At 40.6% G+C, this 22,244-nt stretch overlaps 1 long non-coding RNA gene across 5 annotated transcripts; it reads left to right on the top strand.

Annotated features, from left to right (window-relative positions):
• The first annotated feature begins 13,920 nt into the window (after nt 1-13,920).
• LOC139753872 (uncharacterized) lies at nt 13,921-21,981 on the top strand. Of its 5 annotated transcripts, none has more exons than XR_011713785.1 (5): nt 13,921-14,030; nt 16,352-16,490; nt 16,850-16,926; nt 19,831-19,919; nt 21,368-21,970. It is a non-coding gene; the product is annotated as an uncharacterized lncRNA (long non-coding RNA). The 5 variants fall into 5 exon arrangements; XR_011713784.1 differs by lacking the exon at nt 13,921-14,030 and adding an exon at nt 14,059-14,213; XR_011713783.1 differs by lacking the exon at nt 13,921-14,030 and adding an exon at nt 14,059-14,287 and having other exon boundaries at nt 21,368-21,969.
• The last annotated feature ends 263 nt before the right edge of the window (nt 21,982-22,244 follow it).

The raw sequence follows: 22,244 nt of genomic DNA, 5'->3' as shown, positions 1-22,244 counted from the left end.
ACTTCACAAGTTCTCTCATCCACAACAGACTGCATACTTGCCCCTCTTTCCAAAACTCTTGCATTCGCCTCCCTAACAACCCCATCCATAAACAAATTAAACAACCATGGAGACATCACACACCCCTTCCGCAAACCTACATTCACTGAGAACCAATCACTTTCCTCTCTTCCTACATGTACACATGCCTTACATCCTCGATAAAAACTTTTCACTGCTTCTAACAACTTGCCTCCCACACCATATATTCTTAAAACCTTCCACAAAGCATCTCTATCAACTGTATGATATGCCTTCTCCAGATCCATAAATGCTACATACAAATCCATTTGTTTTTCTAAGTCTTTCGCACATACATTCTTCAAAGCAAACACCTGATCCACACATCCTCTACCACTTCTGAAACCACACTGCTCCTCTCCAATCTGCTGCTCTGTACATGCCTTCACCCTCTCAATCAATACCCTTCCATATAATTTACCAGGAATACTCAAACTTATACCTCTGTAATTTGAGCACTCACTTTTATCCCCTTTGCCTTTGTACAATGGCACTATGCAAGCATTCCGCCAATCCTCAGGCACCTCACCATGAATCATACATACATTAAATAACCTTATCAACCAGTCAACAATTCAGTCACACCCTTTTTTAATAAATTCCACTGCAATACCATCCAACCCTGCTGCCTTGCCAGCTTTCATCTTTGAATGGAGAAAAACTGGAGGAAGTAAAGTGTTTTAGATATCTGGGAGTGGATCTGGCAGCAGATGGAACCATGGAAGTGGAAGTGAATCATAGGGTGGGGGAGGGGGCGAAAATCCTGGGAGCCTTGAAGAATGTGTGGAAGTCGAGAACATTATCTCCGAAAGGAAAAATGGCTATGTTTGAAGGAATAGTGGTTCCAACAATGTTGTATGGTTGCGAGGCGTGGGCTATGGATAGAGTTGTGCGGAGGAGGGTGGATGTGCTGGAAATGAGATGTTTGAGGACAATGTGTGGTGTGAGGTGGTTTGATTGAGTAAGTAATGTAAGGGTAAGAGAGATGTGTGGAAATAAAAAGAGCGTGGTTGAGAAAGCAGAAGAGGGTGTTTTGAAATAGTTTGGTCACATGGAGAGAATGAGTGAGGAAAGATTGACCAAGAGGATATATGTGTCGGAGGTGGAGGGAACGAGGAGAAGTGGGAGACCAAATTGGAGGTGAAAAGATGGAGTGAAAAAGATTTTGTGTGATCGGGGCCTGAACATGCAGGAGGGTGAAAGGAGGGCAAGGAATAGAGTGAATTGGATCGATGTGGTATGCCGGGGTTGACGTGCTGTCAGTGGATTGAATCAGGGCATGTGAAGCGTCTGGGGTAAACCATGGAAAGCTGTGTAGGTATGTATATTTGCGTGTGTGGACGTATGTATATAGATGTGTATGGGGGTGGGTTGGGCCATTTCTTTCGTCTGTTTCCTTGCGCTACCTCGCAAACGCGGGAGACCGACAAAGCAAAAAAAAAAGAAATATATATATATATATATATATATATATTATTGTTTTGGAAGGAAGTAAATAATGTTCAAAAGTGAAAAGAAAAAATGGGAATGTCATTTGAGGGGGCAAGGGGAGAGGTAATAACAGGTAAAGTGAGTATTTTGAAGGATTGTTGAATGTGTTTGATGATAGTGTGGCAAACGTAGGGGTGTTTTGTTCAGGGGGGTGGATGAGTGAGAGAGTCAGGGAGAGTGGATGGAGAAGAGAGAGGAGGTGGTGAAAGCCTTGTGGAAGATGAAATGCAGCAAGGTGGAGGGTTTTGATGGTATTGCAGGGGAATTTATTAAGGGGGTGACAGTTTGCTGATGGGACAGTACTGGTGGCTGATTCGAGTGAGAAACTGCAGAAGTGTGTGAAAGAAGAAAGTTGCAAGTAAATGTGAATAAGAGCATGGTCATTAGGCTCAGTAAAGTTGAGAGAAGATAATTGGGAGGTAAGTTTGAATGGAGAAAAAATGGAGAAAGTGAGGTGTTTTAGATATCTGGCAGTGGACTTAGCAGTGGATGGAACCATGGAAGCAGAAGTGAGTCACAGGGTGGGGGAGGGGGCAAAGGTTTTGGGAGCATTGAAGAATATGTGGAAGACAAGAGTGTTATCTCAGAGAGCAAAAATGGATATGTTTGAAGGAAAAGTGGTTCCAACAATGTTACATGGTTGTGAGGTGTGGGCTATGGATAGGGTTGTGCGGAGGAGGGTGGATGTGCTGGAAATGAGATGTTTGAGGGCAATCTGTGGTGTGAGGTGGTTAGATTGGTAAGTAATGAAAGGATAAGAGTGGTGTGTGGTAATAAAAAGAGTGTGGTTGAGAGAGCAGAAGAGGGTGCATTGAAATGGTTTGGCCACATGGAGAGAATGAGTGAGGAAAGATTGACAAAGAGGATATATGTGTTAGAGGTGGAGGGAACGAGGAGAAGTGGGAGACCAAATTGGAGGTGGAAGGATGGAATGAAAAAGATTTTGAGCGATTGGGGCCTGAACATACAAGAGGGTGAAAGGCGTTCAAGGAATTGAGTGAACTGAAATGATGTGGTATACCAGGGTCGACGTGCTGTCAATGGATTGAACCAGGGCATGTGAAGCATCTGGGGTAAACCATGGAAAGTTCTGTGGGGCCTGGATGTGGAAAGGGAGCTGTGGTTTCGGTGCATTATACATGACAGCTAGAGACTGAGTGTGAACGAATGTGGTCTTTTGTCTTTTCCTAGTGCCACCTAGCAGGGGGGAGGAAGGAATGCTATTTCATGTGTGGCGGGATGACGATCGAAATTAATAAAGGCAGCTACGATGAATATGTACATGCATATATATGTATATGTATGTATACATTGAAATGTATAGGTATGTATATGTGCATGTGTGGGTCTGTATGTAAAAACATGTGTATGTGGGTGGGTTAGGCCATTCTTTCTTCTGTTTCCTTGTGCTACATCGCTAACACGGGAGACAGTGACAGTGTATAATAGATGATACTTTTGGATGTTAATGTGCTGAGAGGTGCAACTGGAGGGATGTCTGATCATTATCTTATGGAGGCGAAGGTGAAGATTTGTAGAGGTTTTCAGAAAACAAGAGAGAATGTTGGGGTGAAGAGAGTGGTAAGAGCAAGTGAGCTTGGGAAGGAGACTTGTGTGAGGAAGTACCAGGAGAGACTGAGTATAGAATGGAAAAAGGTGAGAACAAAGGACGTAAGGGGAGTGGGGGGAGGAATGGGATGTATTTAGGGAAGCAGTGATGGCTTGCACAAAAGATGCTAATGGCATGAGAAGCATGGGAGGTTGGCAGGTTAGAAAGGGTAGTGAGTGGTGGGAAGTAAGATTATTAGTGAAAGAGAAGAGAGAGGCATTTGGACAATTTTTACAGGGAAATAATGCAAATAATTGGGAGATGTATAAAAGAAAGAGGTAGGAGGTCAAGAGAAAGGTTCAAGAGGTGAATAAGAGGGCAATTAAGAGTTGGGGTGAGAAAGTATCATTAAATTTTGGGGAGAATAAAAAGATGTTTTGGAAGGAGGTAAATAAAGTGCGTAAGACAAGGGAACAAATGGGAACTTCAGTGAAGGGGGCTAATGGGGAGGTGATAACAAGTAGTGGTGATATGAGAAGATGGAGTGAGTATTTTGAAGGTTTGTTTAATGTGTTTGATGATAAGAGTGGCAGATATAGGGTGTTTTGGTCTAGGTGTCATGCAAAGTGAGAGGGTTAGGGTGAATGATTTGTTAAACAGTGAAGAGGTAGTAAAAGCTTTCCGGAAGATGAAAGCTGGCAAGGCAGCGGGTTTGGATGGTATTGCAGTGGAATTTATTAAAAAAGGGGGTGACTGTATTGTTGACTGGTTGGTAAGGTTATTTAATATATGTATGACTCATGGTGAGGTGCCTGAGGATTGGCAGAATGCTTGCATAGTGCCATTGTACAAAGGCAAAGGTGAGTGCTCAAATTACAGAGGTATAAGCTTGTTGAGTATTCCTGTGAAATTATATAGGAGGGTATTGATTGAGAGGGTGAAGGCATGTACAGAGCATCAGATTGGGGAAGAGCAGTGTGGTTTCAGAAGTGGTAGAGGATGTGTGGATCAGGTGTTTGCTTTGAAGAATGTATGTGAGAAATACTTAGAAAAGGAAATGGATTTGTATGTAGCATTTATGGATCTGGAGAAGGCATATGATAGAGTTGATAGAGATTCTCTGTGGAAGGTATTAAGAATATATGGTGTGGGAGGCAAGTTGTTAGAAACAGTGAAAAGTTTTTACTGAGGATGTAAGGCATGTGTACATGTAGGAAGAGAGGAAAGTGATTGGTTCTCAGTGAATGTAGGTTTGCAGCAGGGGTGTTTGATGTCTCCATGGTTGTTTAATTTGTTTATGGATGGGGTTGTTAGGGAGGTGAATGCAAGAGTTTGGAAAGAGGGGCAAGTATGAAGTCTGTTGTGGATGAGAGAGCTTGGGAAGTGAGTCAGTTGTTGTTCACTGATGATACAGGGCTGGTGGCTGATTCGTGCGAGAAACTGCAGAAGCTGGTGACTAAGTTTGGTAAAGTATGTGAAAGAAGAAAGCTAAGAGTAAATGTGAATAAGAGTAAGGTTATTAGGTACAGTAGGGTTGAATGACAAGTCAATTGGGAGGTAAGTTTGAATGGAGAAAAACTGGAGGAAGTGAAGTGTTTTAGATATCTGGGAGTGGATCTGGCAGTGGATGGAACCATGGAAGCGGAAGTGAATCATAGGGCGGGGGAGGGGGCGAAAGTTCTGGAAGCGTTGAAGAATGTGTGGAAGTCGAGAACATTATCTCAGAAAGCAAAAATGGGTATGTTTGAAGGAATAGTGGTTCCAACAATGTTATATGGTTGCAAGGCGTGGGCTAGAGTTGTGCGGAGGAGGGTGGATGTGCTGAAAATGAGATGTTTGAGGACAATATGTGGTGTGAGGTGGTTTGATCGAGTAAGTAATAATAGGGTAATATAAAGAGTGTGGTTGAGAAAGCAGAAGAGGGTGCTTTGAAATGGTTTGGTCACATGGAGAGAATGAGTGAGGAAAGATTGACCAAGAGGATATATATGTCAGAGGTGGAGGGAATGAGGAGAAGTGGGAGACCAAATTGGAGGTGGAAAGATGGAGTGAAAAAGATTTTGAGTGATCGGGGCCTGAACATGCAGGAGGGTGAAAGGCGTGCAAGGAATAGAGCGAATTGAAACAATGTGGTGTACTGGGGTTGACGTGCTGTCAATGGATTGAACCAGGGCATGTGAAGCGTCTGGGGTAAACCATGTAAAGTTTTGTGGGGCCTGGATGTGGAAAGGGAGCTGTGGTTTCGGTGCATTATTACATGACAGCTAGAGACTGAGTGTGAACAAATGTGGCCTTTGTTGTCTTTTCCTAGCGCTACCTCGCGCACATGCTGGGGGAGGGGGTAGTTTTTTCATGTGTGGCAGGGTGGCGATGGGAATGAATAAAGGCAGACAGTATGAATTATGTACATGTGTATATATGTATATGTGTATATATATGTATACATTGAGATGTATAGGTATGTATATTTGCGTGTGTGGACGTGTATGTATATACATGTGCATGTGGGTGGGTTGGGCTATTCTTTCATCTGTTTCCTTGTGCTACCTCGCTAATGCAGGAGACAGCGCCAAAGCAAAATAAATGAATATATAAATATATATATGAATATATATCTCTTGGGATAGGGGAGAAAGAATACTTCCTATCGATTTCCCACGTGTCCTAGAAGGCAAATATAGGGGATGGGAGTAGGGGGCTAGAAACCCTTCCCTCCTTGTATTATAACTTTCTTAAAGGGGAAACAGAAGGTGTCATGTGGGGAGTGCTCATCCTCCTTGAAGGCTCAGATTGGGGTGTCTAAATGTGTGTGAATGTAATCAAGATGAGAAAAAAGAGAGATAGGTAGTATGTTTGAGGAAAGGAACCTGGATGTTTTGGCTCTGGGTGTAATGAAGCTCTAAGAAGAGCAAAGGAAGGTGTAGCACTACTTCTGAGGCAGGAGTTTTGGGAGTATGTGATAGAGCGCAAGAAAGTAAATTCTAGATTGATATGGGTAAAACTGAAAGTTGAATGGAGAGAGATGGGTGATTATTGGTGCCTATGCACCTGGTCATGAGAAGAAAGATCTTGAGGTAAGTGTTTTGGGAGCAGCTGAGTGGGTGTGTTAGCAGCTTTGATGCACGAGACCGGGTTATAATGATGGGTAATTTGAATGCAAAGGTGAGTAATGTGGCTGTTGAGGGTATAATTGGTGTGCATGGGGTGTTTAGTGTTGTAATTGGAAATGGTGAAGAGCTTGTAGATTTATGTGCTGAAAAAGGACTAGTGATTGGAAATACCTGGTTTAAAAAAGAGATATACATAAGTATAAGTATGTAAGTAGGAGAGATGGCCAGAGAGTGTTATTGGATTACTTGTTAATCGATAGGAGCGTGAAAGAGAGACTTTTGGACGTTAATGTGCTGAGAGATGCAACTGGAGGGATGTATGATCATTATCTTGTGGAGGCGAAGGTGAAGATATGTACAGGTTTTCAGAAAAGAAGAGAGAATATTAGGGTGAAGAGATTGTTGAGAGTAAGTGAGCTTGGAAAGGAGACTTGTATGAGGAAGTACCAAGAGAGATTGAGTGCAGAATGGAAAGGGTGAGAGCAGATGACATAAGGGGAGTAGGGGAGGAATGGGATGTATTTAGGGAAGCAGTGATGGCTTGCACAAGAAATGCCTGTGGCATATGAAAGGTGGGAGTTGGACAGATTAGAAAGGGCAGTAGTGGTGGGATGAAGAGAAAAGATTGTGTAAATATAAGAGAGAGGCATTTGGACAATTTTTGCAGGGAAATAGTGTAAATGACTGGAAGAAGTATAAAAGAAAGAGGCAAGAGGTCAAGAGGAAGGTTCAAGAAGCGAAAAAGAGGGCAAATGAGAATTGGGGTGAGAGTATCATTAAATTTTAGGGAGAGTAAAATGGTGTTTTGGAAGGAAGTAAACAAAGCGCATAAGACAAGAGAACTGCTATAACCAGTATTGCAAAGTATAAAGTGCTGAAGAACAAGCAGAAAGAAATCCGATGTAAGGAATACATGCAGATAGATAAAAGAAGAGATATAAATGAGGGACAAAATGTTACATTATACATAGAACTAGCTTGATTTTGATATGGGAAAGACAAAACAATTTTGTTCAGATGAGCACCGATAACTGTTAAATAACGAGAAAGGAAAAATATGAGAACCAGACGAAAATTTGTTGGAAATATCTACTTTGTGAAATATCTTCATTCTTCTCTGATATTTGAGTATCATAAATATAAGAATCTTAATCAGTGGAAAATTCATTACTTTTGTGTCCATTGAACACACATGAAAGGTGATTTGGACATACTATTTTCTTAAACATACTCTACTTTGTTAGTATTTTTCCTGTATAAGGCATACATCAGAGAATTGTGCCGTGAAATAGGAGCGAGGACGTAATAAGCGAGGAATTAATATAAACTTGCAGCACCTCTCCATTAACAGTACAACTTGTTTCTGTAGTTCGCTCACATGGCTTCATAAACAATGTAACCTCGGTATCATGTCAAGATAACCTGAAACTAACAGGACTTCCCAGTTAGAAAGTATGTTCCACAGTATTATAATTATTTATTTATTTATTATACTTTGTCGCTGTCTCCCGCGTTTGCGAGGTAGCGCAAGGAAACAGACGAAAGAAATGGCCCCCCCCCCCCATACACATGTATATACATACGTCCACACACGCAAATATACATACCTACACAGCTTTCCATGGTTTACCCCAGACGCTTCACATGCCTTGATTCAATCCACTAACAGCACGTCAACCCCGGTATACCACATCGCTCCAATTCACTCTATTCCTTGCCCTCCTTTCACCCTCCTGCATGTTCAGGCCCCGATCACACAAAATCTTTTTCACTCCATCTTTCCACCTCCAATTTGGTCTCCCTCTTCTCCTCGTTCCCTCCACCTCCGACACATATATCCTCTTGGTCAATCTTTCCTCACTCATTCTCTCCATGTGCCCAAACCACTTCAAAACACCCTCTTCTGCTATTATTATAATAACGTTCGAAATTTCCTGTTGAGGAACTTTCGGAAATGCCTCTAGACCAAAGAAATGTTGCGCCTGTTACTTTAGATTGGTCAGTGTCATATTACAATTGTTTAAATAGTTGTTTTGTATCAAGAAATATAAAGATTGCCCATAATATGTATATTCGGGTAAAATGATTGTTTTTATCTGGGAATGAATGCAGCTCTGCCGGGGGGGGGGGGGAGGCCTGGACAACCAAAACCCTTGTTATTCATTTACTTATTTTCTTGGACACATTTTAATGTTACTTGTCATAGCAAGATAACGCTGCTGTCGTAGTCCTTAACATCATATTTTAAATCATGTAAAAATACCAAATGGACACTTATTTCGTGAATCATTACTTTTAACATGCATATTTTAATAATTATTGTCATGATATTCTAAAGTAAAAATTATAGTTTTAGTTTTTCAAACCAAAATTTAAGTATCTTTATCTATATCTGCAGCAAATATACGGTTAAAGTTGAAACAACCGAACCGCTCTGTATGGCCTGTTAAAACGACCCAAATTGCTTCACCCCACTGAACTCATCTTTGAACCGTGAATGAACTCATGAATTATCGATTTATTTTATGATTATCTGATGAAAGAGCTTATATTTATATATATTCTTTGTGTCTTAATATTGAGAGATTTTATTGAGTTTGTTCGCGAAATGATGAGAAAGGCATGAAAAAAAATCAATATTCAATTGAAGGTTTTGTGGTCGACGCAGCTTCGAATCTACAGCATTCGAGACTTCAAGAACAAGGCCTTACTAATTGCAACCTCTTTGACCATCAGCTCCGGGCAGGGTAAGTTCTTCCCTTCTCTTGGCCTTCATTTTGTATAGTTGGTGTAGGGAGTCAGTGAAATTAAACTCCAATTACCAACGGTTCCATGCAGAACGTGCTGTATATATATATATATATATATATATATATATATATATATATATATATATATATATATATATATATATATATTATCCCTGGGGATAGGGGATTAAGAATACTTCCCACGTATTCTCTGCGTGTCGTAGAAGGCGACTAAAAGGGGAGGGAGCGGGGGGCTGGAAATCCTCCCCTCTCTTTTTTTTTTTTTTTTTTCAAAAGAAGGAACAGAGGGGGCCAGGTGAGGATATTCCAAAAAAGGCCCAGTCCTCTGTTCTTAACGCTACCTCGCTAACGCGGGAAATAGCGAATCGTTTAAAAGAAAAAAATATATATATGTATATATATATTCTGTTTCCCATTTTAGAAAGTTAATACAAGGAGGGGAGGATTTCTGGCCCCCCGCTCCCGTCCCCTCTAGTCGCTTTCTACGACACGCGAGGAATACGTGGGAAGTATTCTTTCACCCCTATCCCCAGGGATGATATACATATATATATACATATGCACATACACGCACATACACATACATACGCACATATACATACACACACACATACAATATACATATGAAAAGTGTAAGAAACAATTTTGAAAACTGAAACTTTTAGCTTGAAATGAATGAAAAAATGAATGTCACATAATGGTTCAACCTCTGGCTATGGAAAAAGGAAATGTATAATTTATTTACACAAACGTCAATAGCAGTTCTCATCAATTTAACCACTGTATCAATAAGCTTCAATGTCTAAGCTACATTTTTTTTTTCCAATTTCACTATTTTCTTGTCAAAACACCATGTATGAAAACTATCACTCCAGTAACACAACTATAAACATTTACTTCCCCTTTAAAAAAAAGTTCTGGGGAAGTCTATCTCGATACACTGCGGGAAACTCTACCACCTGGCGGGGTTTGTGTTGCAATGGTTCCCGATTTACAAACGTAGTAGCATCACTGGTGGGCCAAGGTAGTTCCGTTTGCGAAGAGGCGCTTTATATGATGTCTTGACCAGCAGGGCTTTATTTATACACTTGTGGTGCCTGCTTAGCCATGGGCGGCCTTGGAGGTGTGGGCGGCTGGGAGCTGCTTCAGCTGCTGACGATCGTGGGCGTGTGGGCTGCAGCCTCCGCTAAATTGGTCTACGTGGAGGAAAACCTGATTGGCAGATCCGAAGTAGAAGGGGGTGTGGCTTCAGCCCTTGCTGGACAGCTAGGCTGAGGCGCTGAGATAGAAAGCTGGCTTCTCCCTCGCTCCTGGCTTGACAGTCTGAATTGCACATGCTCCTCTTAGGTCTCTTAGGAGGAAGATTGTCTGGTCTGGAGTGAGAGAGTTTTCAAAGTACTGCAGCAGACAAGAACCTATAACACAGGCTCTCCCAAGTCCACCCATACAATGAATAAGAATCTTCCGGTTTTCCTCTATTGTTTGTCGAACTGTATCAATGATTGCCATGACATCTTCAATTGAAGGAGCTGTGCCATCAGGATATGGATAGTGGTGAAGACATAGCCCTCGCATTTCATACTCGTTCATCAAATTAGGTACTCGGTACTTTCGTAATTCCCCCTTTGTAACAAGTATCACTATATCTGAGATTCCTAGATCTTCTATCTTATTCAAGTCTACACCTCGCAAACGCGGGAGACAGCGACAAAGCTGGTGGCTGATTCATGTGAGAAACTGCAGAAGCTGGTGACTGAGTTTGGTAAAGTGTGTGGAAGAAGAAAGTTGAGAGTAAATGTGAATAAGAGCAAGGTTATTAGGTACAGTAGGGGTGAGGGTCAAGTCAATTGGGAGGTGAGTTTGAATGGAGAAAAACTGGAGGAAGTGAAGTGTTTTAGATATCTGGGAGTGGATCTGTCAGCGGATGGAACCATGGAAGCGGAAGTGGATCATAGGGTGGGGGAGGGGGCGAAAATTTTGGGAGCCTTGAAAAATGTGTGGAAGTCGAGAACATTATCTCGGAAAGCAAAAATGGGTATGTTTGAGGGAATAGTGGTTCCAACAATGTTGTATGGTTGCGAGGCGTGGGCTATGGATAGAGATGTGCGCAGGAGGATGGATGTGCTGGAAATGAGATGTTTGAGGACAATGTGTGGTGTGAGGTGGTTTGATCGAGTAAGTAACGTAAGGGTAAGAGAGATGTGTGGAAATAAAAAGAGCGTGGTTGAAAGAGCAGAAGAGGGTGTTTTGAAATGGTTTGGGCACATGGAGAGAATGAGTGAGGAGAGATTGACCAAGAGGATATATGTGTCAGAGGTGGAGGGAACGAGGAGAAGAGGGAGACCAAATTGGAGGTGGAAAGATGGAGTGAAAAAGATTTTGTGTGATCGGGGCCTGAACATGCAGGAGGGTGAAAGGAGGGCAAGGAATAGAGTGAATTGGAGTCATATGGTATACAGGGGTTGACGTGCTGTCAGTGGATTGAATCAGGGCATGTGAGGCGTCTGGGGTGAACCATGGAGAGCTGTGTGGGTATGTATATTTGCGTGTGTGGACGTGTGTATGTACATGTGTATGGGGGGGGGGGGTTGGGCCATTTCTTTCGTCTGTTTCCTTGCGCTACCTCGCAAACGCGGGAGACAGCGACAAAGTATAAAAAAAAAAAAAAAAAAAAAAAAAAAATATATATATATATATATATATATATATATATATATATATATATATATGGATATGTATGTAGCATTTATGGATCTGGAGAAGGCATATGATAGAGTTGATAGAGATGCTCTGTGGAAGGTATTAAGAATATATGGTGTGGGAGGCAAGTTGTTAGAAGCAGTGAAAAGTTTTTATCGAGGATGTAAGGCATGTGTACGTGTAGGAAGAGAGGAAAGTGATTGGTTCTCAGTGAATGTAGGTTTGCGGCAGGGGTGTGTGATGTCTCCATGGTTGTTTAATTTGTTTATGGATGGGGTTGTTAGGGAGGTAAATGCAAGAGTCTTGGAAAGAGGGGCAAGTATGAAGTCTGTTGGGGATGAGAGAGCTTGGGAAGTGAGTCAGTTGTTGTTCGCTGATGATACAGCGCTGGTGGCGGATTCATGTGAGAAACTGCAGAAGCTGGTGACGGAGTTTGGTAAAGTGTGTGGAAGAAGAAAGTTAAGAGTAAATGTGAATAAGAGCAAGGTTATTAGGTACAGTAGGGCTGAGGGTCAAGTCAATTGGGAGGTGAGTTTGAATGGAGAAAAACTGGAGGAAGTGAAGTGTTTTAGATATCTGGGAGTGGATCTGTCAGCGGATGGAACCATGGAAGCGGAAGTGGATCATAGGGTGGGGGAGGGGGCGAAAATTTTGGGAGCCTTGAAAAATGTGTGGAAGTCGAGAACATTATCCCGGAAAGCAAAAATGGGTATGTTTGAAGGAATAGTAGTTCCAACAATGTTGTATGGTTGTGAGGCGTGGGCTATGGATAGAGTTGTGCGCAGGAGGATGGATGCGCTGGAAATGAGATGTTTGAGGACAATGTGTGGTGTGAGGTGGTTTGATCGAGTAAGTAACGTAAGGGTAAGAGAGATGTGTGGAAATAAAAAGAGCGTGGTTGAGAGAGCAGAAGAGGGTGTTTTGAAATGGTTTGGGCACATGGAGAGAATGAGTGAGGAAAGATTGACCAAGAGGATATATGTGTCGGAGGTGGAGGGAACGAGGAGAAGAGGGAGACCAAATTGGAGGTGGAAAGATGGAGTGAAAAGGATTTTGTGTGATCGGGGCCTAAACATGCAGGAGGGTGAAAGGAGGGCAAGGAATAGAGTGAATTGGAGCGATGTGGTATACAGGGGTTGACGTGCTGTCAGTGGATTGAATCAAGGCATGTGAAGCGTCCGAGGTAAACCATGGAAAGCTGTGTAGGTATGTATATTTGCGTGTGTGGACGTGTGTATGTACATGTGTATGGGGAGGGTTGGGCCATTTCTTTCGTCTGTTTCCTTGCGCTACCTCGCGAACGCGGGAGACAGCGACAAAGTATAAAAAAAAAAAAAATATATATATATATATATATATATATATATATATATATATATATATATATATATATATGAGAAAGAATACTTATCCCTGGGGATAGGAGAGAAAGAATACTTCCCACGTATTCCCTGCGTGTCGTAGAAGGCGACTAAAAGGGAAGGGAGCCGGGGGCTGGAAATCCTCCCCTCCCCTTTCCAAGAGAAGGAACAGAGAAGGTGGCCAGGTGAGGATGTTCCCTCAGAGGCCCGGTCCTCTGTTCATAACGCTATCTTGCTAATGCGGGAAATGGCAAATGGTTTGAAATATATATATATATATATATATATATATATATATATATATATATATATATATATATATATATATATATATATATATATATATGCAGTCCAGAGTATATTGATGATCAGTTTTAGAAGATATATTCTATTGGATCTGAGTTAAAGTACCCTAGATTTTTCATCGATAAGTCCCTTAAGTTAGCAAAGAAATGATTTTATAGAGTTGAGCCCATACCTTCCATTGATACCAAAAATCTTTTAGATCTCATTTTTAATGATAATTTTACTTCCCATTTTGCTTAAATCCTTGAATGTAAATGTTGCCTTCAGCAACAATAATACTATAATATCTTAATCAGGAATTCACCAGAAAATTCTCCTTGGCGCATCTTTAAAGTGCCATGTAGAAATTGGTAAGTTTTATGTTGTGCAGACTGGTAAGGATCTTTCTGTTTAACATTAGCAACATGAATTTAAGAATGAGACAATCAAATGCCCTGTTTAATCACGTTAAAAACTATGATCATTGTATTGACTGGATTAATGCCATCTCGGTTATTAACTCTAATTCTATTACCACGAGAAATATCATTGAATCTTCTATTATTGATAAGAAAGAATTATAATATTAGTGATGGTCTATACAAATTGGATAACTTTATTGTTGATAAAATTTGTAAGATAAGTTTATGGTACTCTCGATGTCTATCTTGGACAATGGCATTGTTGAACAAATGCGTGCTGGGTAATTCTCTTGGTTGTATATCAACTGACTTATTTTTCTCTTGTGTCTCCCCTGATGATGTGATTATTGCACTCACTGGGAACTTATCGTGCTATTTGATCTTTCTACTTATCATAGTACGTTATCATGGGTGTACAACATAATAATGTACATAGTACATTGATGGGTGTACGCCATGATAAGGTACGTAGTACATTGATAGGTAGACACCATAATAGGTTACGTTGTACATTTTGATGGGTGTACAACATAATAAGGTACATAATACATTGATAGTATACGCCATAAGAAAGTATATAGTTCATTAATAGGTATGCACCATAACAAGGTACATAGTACATTATGATGGGAGTACAAAAAGTACGTAGTACATTATAATAGGTATACACCATAATAAGGTACACACAACCTACTAAAGTTTGACAAAGTTGTTTCCAGTAGGGTCCACGAATTCTCTTATTGTGTGGGTGAGTAGATTATGGTTAGGCTTTAAAAGGTGTTCCTCAAACCAATTGACCTTGACACTTTTCCTGGAACAAGACATATTCTTACATTGAGAAATATATAGATAATGCTCGGCAGGTATTTGTCAGGTAACTATATAAACACCTTTAACAAGTAGCCAGTTTCAATGTAGAGCTTAACTGGGGAATGGCAACAAAAAACAACTTACATTATTGCATCAGGTGAAAAACTGTGTTATACAAATAAAAAATAATGTAGCTATTTTAGTTGTCCAGTTTCATAGAACAGCTAAACTAGTTATTAATCAAGTGAGCACAGTTTTGAAGATTTACCTATATTAGGTAAGGAGAGTTGTAATGCCATAATAAACATGTTAGACATCCAAACCAAGAAACATTACTATTAATTTTCATAAGATAGGCTTTTGCTGTAACTAGTATATTAGAGAGTATATGTTGCTACACATGTATTTGACCAAGTAATGTTGGTTTTCAGGTATTTATCCTACATTTTGAAGACATTCTGTAATAATGAGTCAGTTGTTAGCAGTAATTAATTTAGAAACCTTGTCCATTAGGTTATTAAAAAAATGGTTTGATGACAGTTATGGTGTTGTGCATTACCTGTACCATTCTGATAAGAGTAATAGCCAGTTTTACTATTTAATTAGATTTTTCATGTTTCTAAGATTTTTAGATTCCAGTGTATGAAGGAAAAAACTTTAGCTTAGATGTGGATTTTATGAAATTTTACTATATATAGATTTCTAGGAATTACCAGACATTTAGAGATGATGTAATCTTCCATTATTTTGACCGCTGATTCATTTCCCTGAAGTGAGTCTCTTTTGATCCATTGAAACCTGTGTTGGATTGTGGCATGTAGAGTATCAAGGAAATTTGGTAATTTACCACTTAAGCTCATGACTTTCTAGCTTTGAATATTAAGCTACTTTCTCTTGTCTCAAGTTAATGTTTCAAGAATTTGATACCTCTGGAGCATGATCTGAGGCACAGTTTTATTCTGTGATATTAAGTAAGGCAGTTAAGCATTATATTGAAATGTGGGCATAATCAATTGTAAAAGTAATACCCTTTTAGAATATCACTGATTGGAATCTTTACCTATTCTTACATAGTAGTTGAAATAATTGTGTAGCTTGCTGTTCTCTTAAACCATTAGTTATTCCCTGACTGTCATTGTCAAGTGAACTCATATCTGGCAAAGCTAAATAGTCTGTTGACAAAAGGATTTCATTCTCAGTGATGAAGTTGTTACTCCATAGGAGTCCCATTATTTCATTGCTACTGGAAATAGTGCAGCCATGAAGCTGCTGGAGCCACATAAGAGAAAGGGGTCCTGGTTTATGGTAATAGAGCGTCGAGGAATATGTGGGAAAAGATTTCACTATCTGGGAGGGCGAGAATGGGTATGTCTTAAGATACAGTAATTTGAATGATTTATGGATGTGAGGTATGTCATCACCCATATTCCTGTTAGAGAGATGATAGTTAATTTGTTGTATACTTGACTAATGTAGGGTGCTTGTGGTTTGGCATACAGAGCTGCTGAAGATGTAGTTTCCAGCATATGCACAAGAGAGAACATGTTAGAAACAATCTGCTTATCTTATGTATATTTTAGGAAGTGTACCCAATTTTTTTTCTTTTGCACCTATGAATATAACAGATGTCAGTATTCTTGGTTTTGTGGTAACTTAATTGATAGATATATTGAGAATTCTGAAAATCATTTGAATTTAATGGGGACTGCTTACGTTAGCAATATTGTGAATGTCTGCATTTAACAAATGGCATTGTTTTTTTAATACGAGACCATTCACTTTCATTTTGCAGGAGCAGAGGGACAAATGCAGTCCCAAGGGTCATCCACTTGATCTTCCAGACCATCATCGAGGTCATTAGAAGATATCTTCTCCTAGTGTTCCTGATACATGTGCTCATGAGGATGTTTGTGTCTGGTGATTTTTTGACAGTAAGACCCTATTTGACATAGTGACTAACTTGACTGACAGCTTTGTCTTATTGTTTTACATCTGGTAGTGTTTATGTATTACTGTTTACTATTAACTTTACTAATATTGCATGCATATTTTAGTGTGTATTGTAGTGAACGTAGTAATGCACTGTATATAGTGGCATATCTGATTATTAATTCGAGGAAGTTGCAAGGGATAAAGATACAGTAGTAGACTGCAATTATTGCAATCCTTGGCTTAAGCAGCTGCAGCTCTTTGCATCTTCCCCACCACACACACACACACACACACACACACACACACTTGCAGTTTTTTTTTTCCAACAGTATCTGTTTCTGGATTTTTTTTTTTCCAGGCCTATTGTATGATGTGGTGTCAACATTGAGGGTCACAAGTCAGTTGTATATAATCAACAGAAATGGCTGCTCTTAAGTAAGTACTAATGTACCATACTGTCATTTATTTACCAAATAATTACGTATACCTTGGAGAGGATTGCGCAAAAGATGCTTGTGGCATGAGAAGAGTGGGAGGTGGGTTGATTAGAAAGGGTAGTGAGTGGTGGGATGAAGAAGTAAGAGTATTAGTGAAAGAGAAGAGAGAGGCATTTGGACAATTTTTTCAGGGAAAAAATGCAATTGAGTGGGAGACGTATAAAAGAAAGAGACAGGAGGTCAAGAGAAAGGTGCAAGAGGTGAAAAAAAGGGCAAATGAGAGTTGGGTGAGAGAGTATCATTAAATTTTAGGGAGAATAAAAAGATGTTCTGGAAGGAGGTAAATAAAGTGCGTAAGACAAGGGAGCAAATGGGAACTTCAGTGAAGGGCACAAATGGGGAGGTGATAAAAAGTAGAGGTGATGTGAGAAGGAGATGGAGTGAGTATTTTGAAGGTTTGTTGAATGTGTTTGATGATAGAGTGGCAGATATAGGGTGTTTTGGTCGAGGTGGTGTGCAAAGTGAGAGGGTTAGGGAAAATGATTTGGTAAACAGAGAAGAGGTAGTAAAAGCTTTGCGGAAGATGAAAGCCGGCAAGGCAGCAGGTTTGGATGGTATTGCAGTGGAATTTATTAAAAAAGGGGGTGACTGTATTGTTGACTGGTTGGTAAGGTTATTTAATGTATGTATGACTCATGGTGAGGTGCCTGAGGATTGGCGGAATGCGTGCATAGTGCCATTGTACAGAGGCAAAGGGGATAAGAGTGAGTGCTCAAATTGCAGAGGTATAAGTTTGTTGAGTATTCCTGGTAAATTATATGGGAGGGTATTGATTGAGAGGATGAAGGCATGTACAGAGCATCAGATTGGGGAAGAGCAGTGTGGTTTCAGAAGTGGTAGAGGATGTGTGGATCAGGTGTTTGCTTTGAAGAATGTATGTGAGAAATACTTAGAAAAGCAAATGGATTTGTATGTAGCATTTATGGATCTGGAGAAGGCATATGATAGAGTTGATAGAGATGCTCTGGGGAAGGTATTAAGAATATATGGTGTGGGAGGCAAGTTGTTAGAAGCAGTGAAAAGTTTTTATCGAGGATGTAAGGCATGTGTACGTGTAGGAAGAGAGGAAAGTGATTGGTTCTCAGTGAATGTAGGTTTGTGGCAGGGGTGTGTGATGTCTCCATTGTTGTTTAATTTGTTTATGGATGGGGTTGTTAGGGAGGTGAATGCAAGAGTTTTGGAAAGAGGGGCAAGTATGAAGTCTGTTGGGGATGAGAGAGCTTGGGAAGTGAGTCAGTTGCTGTTCGCTGATGATACAGCGCTGGTGGCTGATTCATGTGAGAAACTGCAGAAGCTGGTGACTGAGTTTGGTAAAGTGTGTGAAAGAAGAAAGTTAAGAGTAAATGTGAATAAGAGCAAGGTTATTAGGTACAGTAGGGTTGAGGGTCAAGTCAATTGGGAGGTAAGTTTGAATGGAGAAAAACTGGAGGAAGTGAAGTGTTTTAGATATCTGGGAGTGGATCTGGCAGCGGATGGAACCATGGAAGCGGAAGTGGATCATAGGGTGGGGGAGGGGGTGAAAATTCTGGGAGCCTTGAAGAATGTGTGGAAGTCGAGAACATTATCTCGGAAAGCAAAAATGGGTATGTTTGAAGGAATAGTGGTTCCAACAATGTTGTATGGTTGCGAGGCGTGGGCTATGGATAGAGTTGTGTGCAGGAGGATGGATGTGCTGGAAATGAGATGTTTGAGGACAATATGTGGTGTGAGGTGGTTTGATTGAGTAAGTAACGTAAGGGTAAGAGAGATGTGTGGAAATAAAAAGAGCGTGGTTGAGAGAGCAGAAGAGGGTGTTTTGAAATGGTTTGGGCACATGGAGAGAATGAGTAAGGAAAGATTGACCAAGAGGATATATGTGTCAGAGGTGGAGGGAACGAGGAGAAGTGGGAGACCAAATTGGAGGTGGAAAGATGGAGTGAAAAAGATTTTGTGTGATCGGGGCCTGAACATGCAGGAGCGTGAAAGGAGGGCAAGGAATAGAGTGAATTGGAGCGATGTGGTATACCAGGGTTGACGTGCTGTCAGTGGATTGAATCAAGGCATGTGAAGCGTCTGGGGTAAACCATGGAAAGCTGTGTAGGTATGTATATTTGCGTGTGTGGACGTATGTATATACATGTGTATGGGGGTGGGTTGGGCCATTTCTTTCGTCTCTTTCCTTGCGCTACCTCGCAAATGCGGGAGACAGCGAAAAAAAAAAAAAAAAAAAACCTTGGAGAGGGATTGTTCTTTTGTAATCATTCTGGTCAGCACAATAAAATTCTAAGATAGGCATAGGTGTATTATGATAACCATGAAAACGTGAAAATTTGCAGCTTTCATCTTAACTGAAATGACAATAGAAGTTATGTACTAGAGCATTTGTTGTAATTCTGAAATCTGGTAAGATTCACGAGGTATCTCTTGTATATATGACCATTCCTTTTGAATGGTCAGTATCTGTGTTATTAGATAACTTTAGGCTCTAAGAGAAAATAAGTTGCTTTTTATATTTGCCATTTCCCATGTTGAAGTGGCACCAGGAACAGATGAAGAAAGGTTGCCTTCATTCTCATCCACTCTTTATCTGTTGCATGAAATATGCCAAAACCAGAGATCCCTATCAAATCCTGGCCCCACAAACCTTCCCACAATTTACCCCAGCTGCTTCACATTCCTGGTTCAGTCCATTAACTGCATGTCAACCCATATTACAAATTACTGTTCGGCGCACACTTTTCACCCTTTTGCATATTCAGGCCCTGATCTTTCAAAATCATTTTTAACCCATCCTTCCATCTCCCTTCTTGTCCCCTCCACTTCAGAGACATATCCTCTGTTAGCCTCTCATCATTATTCACAGGCCTATTGTGTGATGTAGTGAGAAGGTATCGTTCAAGAAAGCAGAAATCCCTGCTGTTGTATATAATTAACTGGAATGGCTGCTCTGAAGTAAGTTCTCTTATACCATACCATCATATATTTTCCTGATAATTACTTGTACCTTGGAGAGGTGGTGTGAGGTGGTTTGATCAAATAAGTAATGAAAGGGTAAGAGAGATGTGTGGTAATATAAAGTGTGGTTGAGAGAGCAGAAGAGGGTACATTGAAATGGTTTGGTCACATGGAGAGAGTGAGTGAGGAAAGATTGACAAAGAGGATATGTGTCAGAGATGAAGGGAACAAGGAGAAGTGGGAGACCAAATTGGAGGTGGAAGGATGGAGAGAAAAAGATTTTGAGCGATCGGGGCCTGAACATACTGGAGGGTGAAAGGCATGCAAGGAATAGTGAATTGGGACAATGTGGTATACTGGGGTCGATGTGCTGTCACCGGATTGAACCAGGGCATGTGAAGCGTCTGGGGTAAACCATGGAAAGTTTTGTGGGGCCTGGATGTGGAAAGGGAACTGTGGTTTTGGTGTATTACACATGACAGCTAGAGACTGAGTGTGAACAAATGTGGCCTTTGTTTTTTTTCCTAGCGCTATCTCGCACACGCTGGGGGAGGGTGATGCCATTTCAAGTGTGGCGGGGTGGTGGCGGGAATGGATGAAGGCAACATGTATGAGTATGTACATTTGTACATATGTATGTTTGTGTATGTATACGTTGAAATGTGTAGGTATGTATATGTGCGTGTGTGGGCGTTTATGTATATACATGTGTATGTGGATGGGTTGGACCATTCTTTTGTCTGTTTCCTTGCGCTACCTCGCTAATGCGGGAGACAGCAACAAAGTATAATGATGAAAAAAAAGAACTTGGAGAGGAATGGTTTTATATTTTTCTGATCAGCAGCAAATAAGATTTGAAGATCTGGTGGGCATAGTTGTAGTATAATCATGAAAGCATATACTAGTAATGGAAGTCTTTGAATTGACAGGATTGAAGTTATGTACCAGAGCATTTGTTAATTCTGAATATTGGTAGATTCGCTTGATTTATCTAGTGTACATGACTGTTCATTTTAAATGGTCAGTATGTGTTATTAGATTTAGGGAGTACAACAAGAAATAAACTATCAGGTTTTTTAATGTTTGCTGTATCCATGTTAGTGAGTAAGCATCAGGAACAAACTAAGAAAGGCAGCATTCACTTGCATACATGTATATTCTTTAGCTTTTGCATAGAATGCACCCAAACTGCAGCCCCCTACCCAGAGCCAGGCCCCACAGACCTTTCCAAAGTTTCCTTCAGCAGCTTCACATTCTGATTCAGTCTCTTAACTGCCCGTCAACCCATATTACAAATTACTGTTCTGTGCACACCTTTCACCCTCGTGCATATTCAGGCCCTGATCACTCAAAATCGTTTTTTATCCATCCTTCCATCTCCCTTTTTGTCCCCTCCACTTCAGACACGTATATTCTGTCAACCTCTCATTGATTATTTTTTACAGGCCTATTGTGTGTTGCAATGAGGAAGCATCGTTCAAGAAAATGGAAATCCCTGCTGTTGTGTATAATTGACAGGAATGGCTGCTCTGAAGTAAGTTCTCTTATACCATACCACCATATATTTTTTTAATTACTTGTACCTTGGAGAGGTGGTGTAAGGTGGTTTGATGGAGTAAGTAATGAAAGGGTAAGAGAGGTGTGTGGTAATAAAAAGTGTGGTTGAGAGAGCAGAAGAGGGTGTATTGAAATGAAATGGTTTGGTCACATGGAGAGAATGAGTGAGGTAAGATTGACAGAGGATATATGTGTCAGAGGTGGAGGGAATGAGAAGTGGGAGACCAAATTGGAGGTGGAAGGATGAAGTGAAAAAGATTTTGAGCATCTGGGGCCTAAACATACAGGAGGGTGGAAGGCATGCAAGGAATAGTGTGAATTGGAACGATGTGGTATACCGGAGTCGACGTGCTGTCAGTGGATTGAACCGGGGCATGTGAAGCATCTGGGGTAAATCATGGAAAGTTTTGTGGGGCCTGGATGTGGAAAGGGAAATGTGGTTTCAGTGCATTACACATGGCAGCTAGAGACTGAGTGCATTCCATATTGCAGTTCACACTGTTCAGTGCACACCTTTCATCCTCCTGGATGTTCAGGCCTTGACCACTCAAAATCTTTATCACCCCATCTTTCCATCTCATTTGATCTTTTTGTCCTTGTCCCCAACAATTCCTACACACATCCTGTCATTCTCTCAAAATTCATTTTTTCTGTCCAAACCATTTCAGTACACGCTCTTAACCTCTTAAAACCATACTTTTCTTGTAACCACTCTTCTGATACTTTTATTACTTGATCAAACCAAACCTTATAGCATCATGTATT

This window comes from Panulirus ornatus, chromosome 15 (assembly GCF_036320965.1).
Source record: "Panulirus ornatus isolate Po-2019 chromosome 15, ASM3632096v1, whole genome shotgun sequence".
Taxonomy (NCBI): Eukaryota; Metazoa; Arthropoda; class Malacostraca; order Decapoda; family Palinuridae; genus Panulirus; species Panulirus ornatus.
The sequence above is the reverse complement of the archived record's forward strand: the minus strand, read 5'-3'. Positions and strand labels throughout refer to the sequence as shown.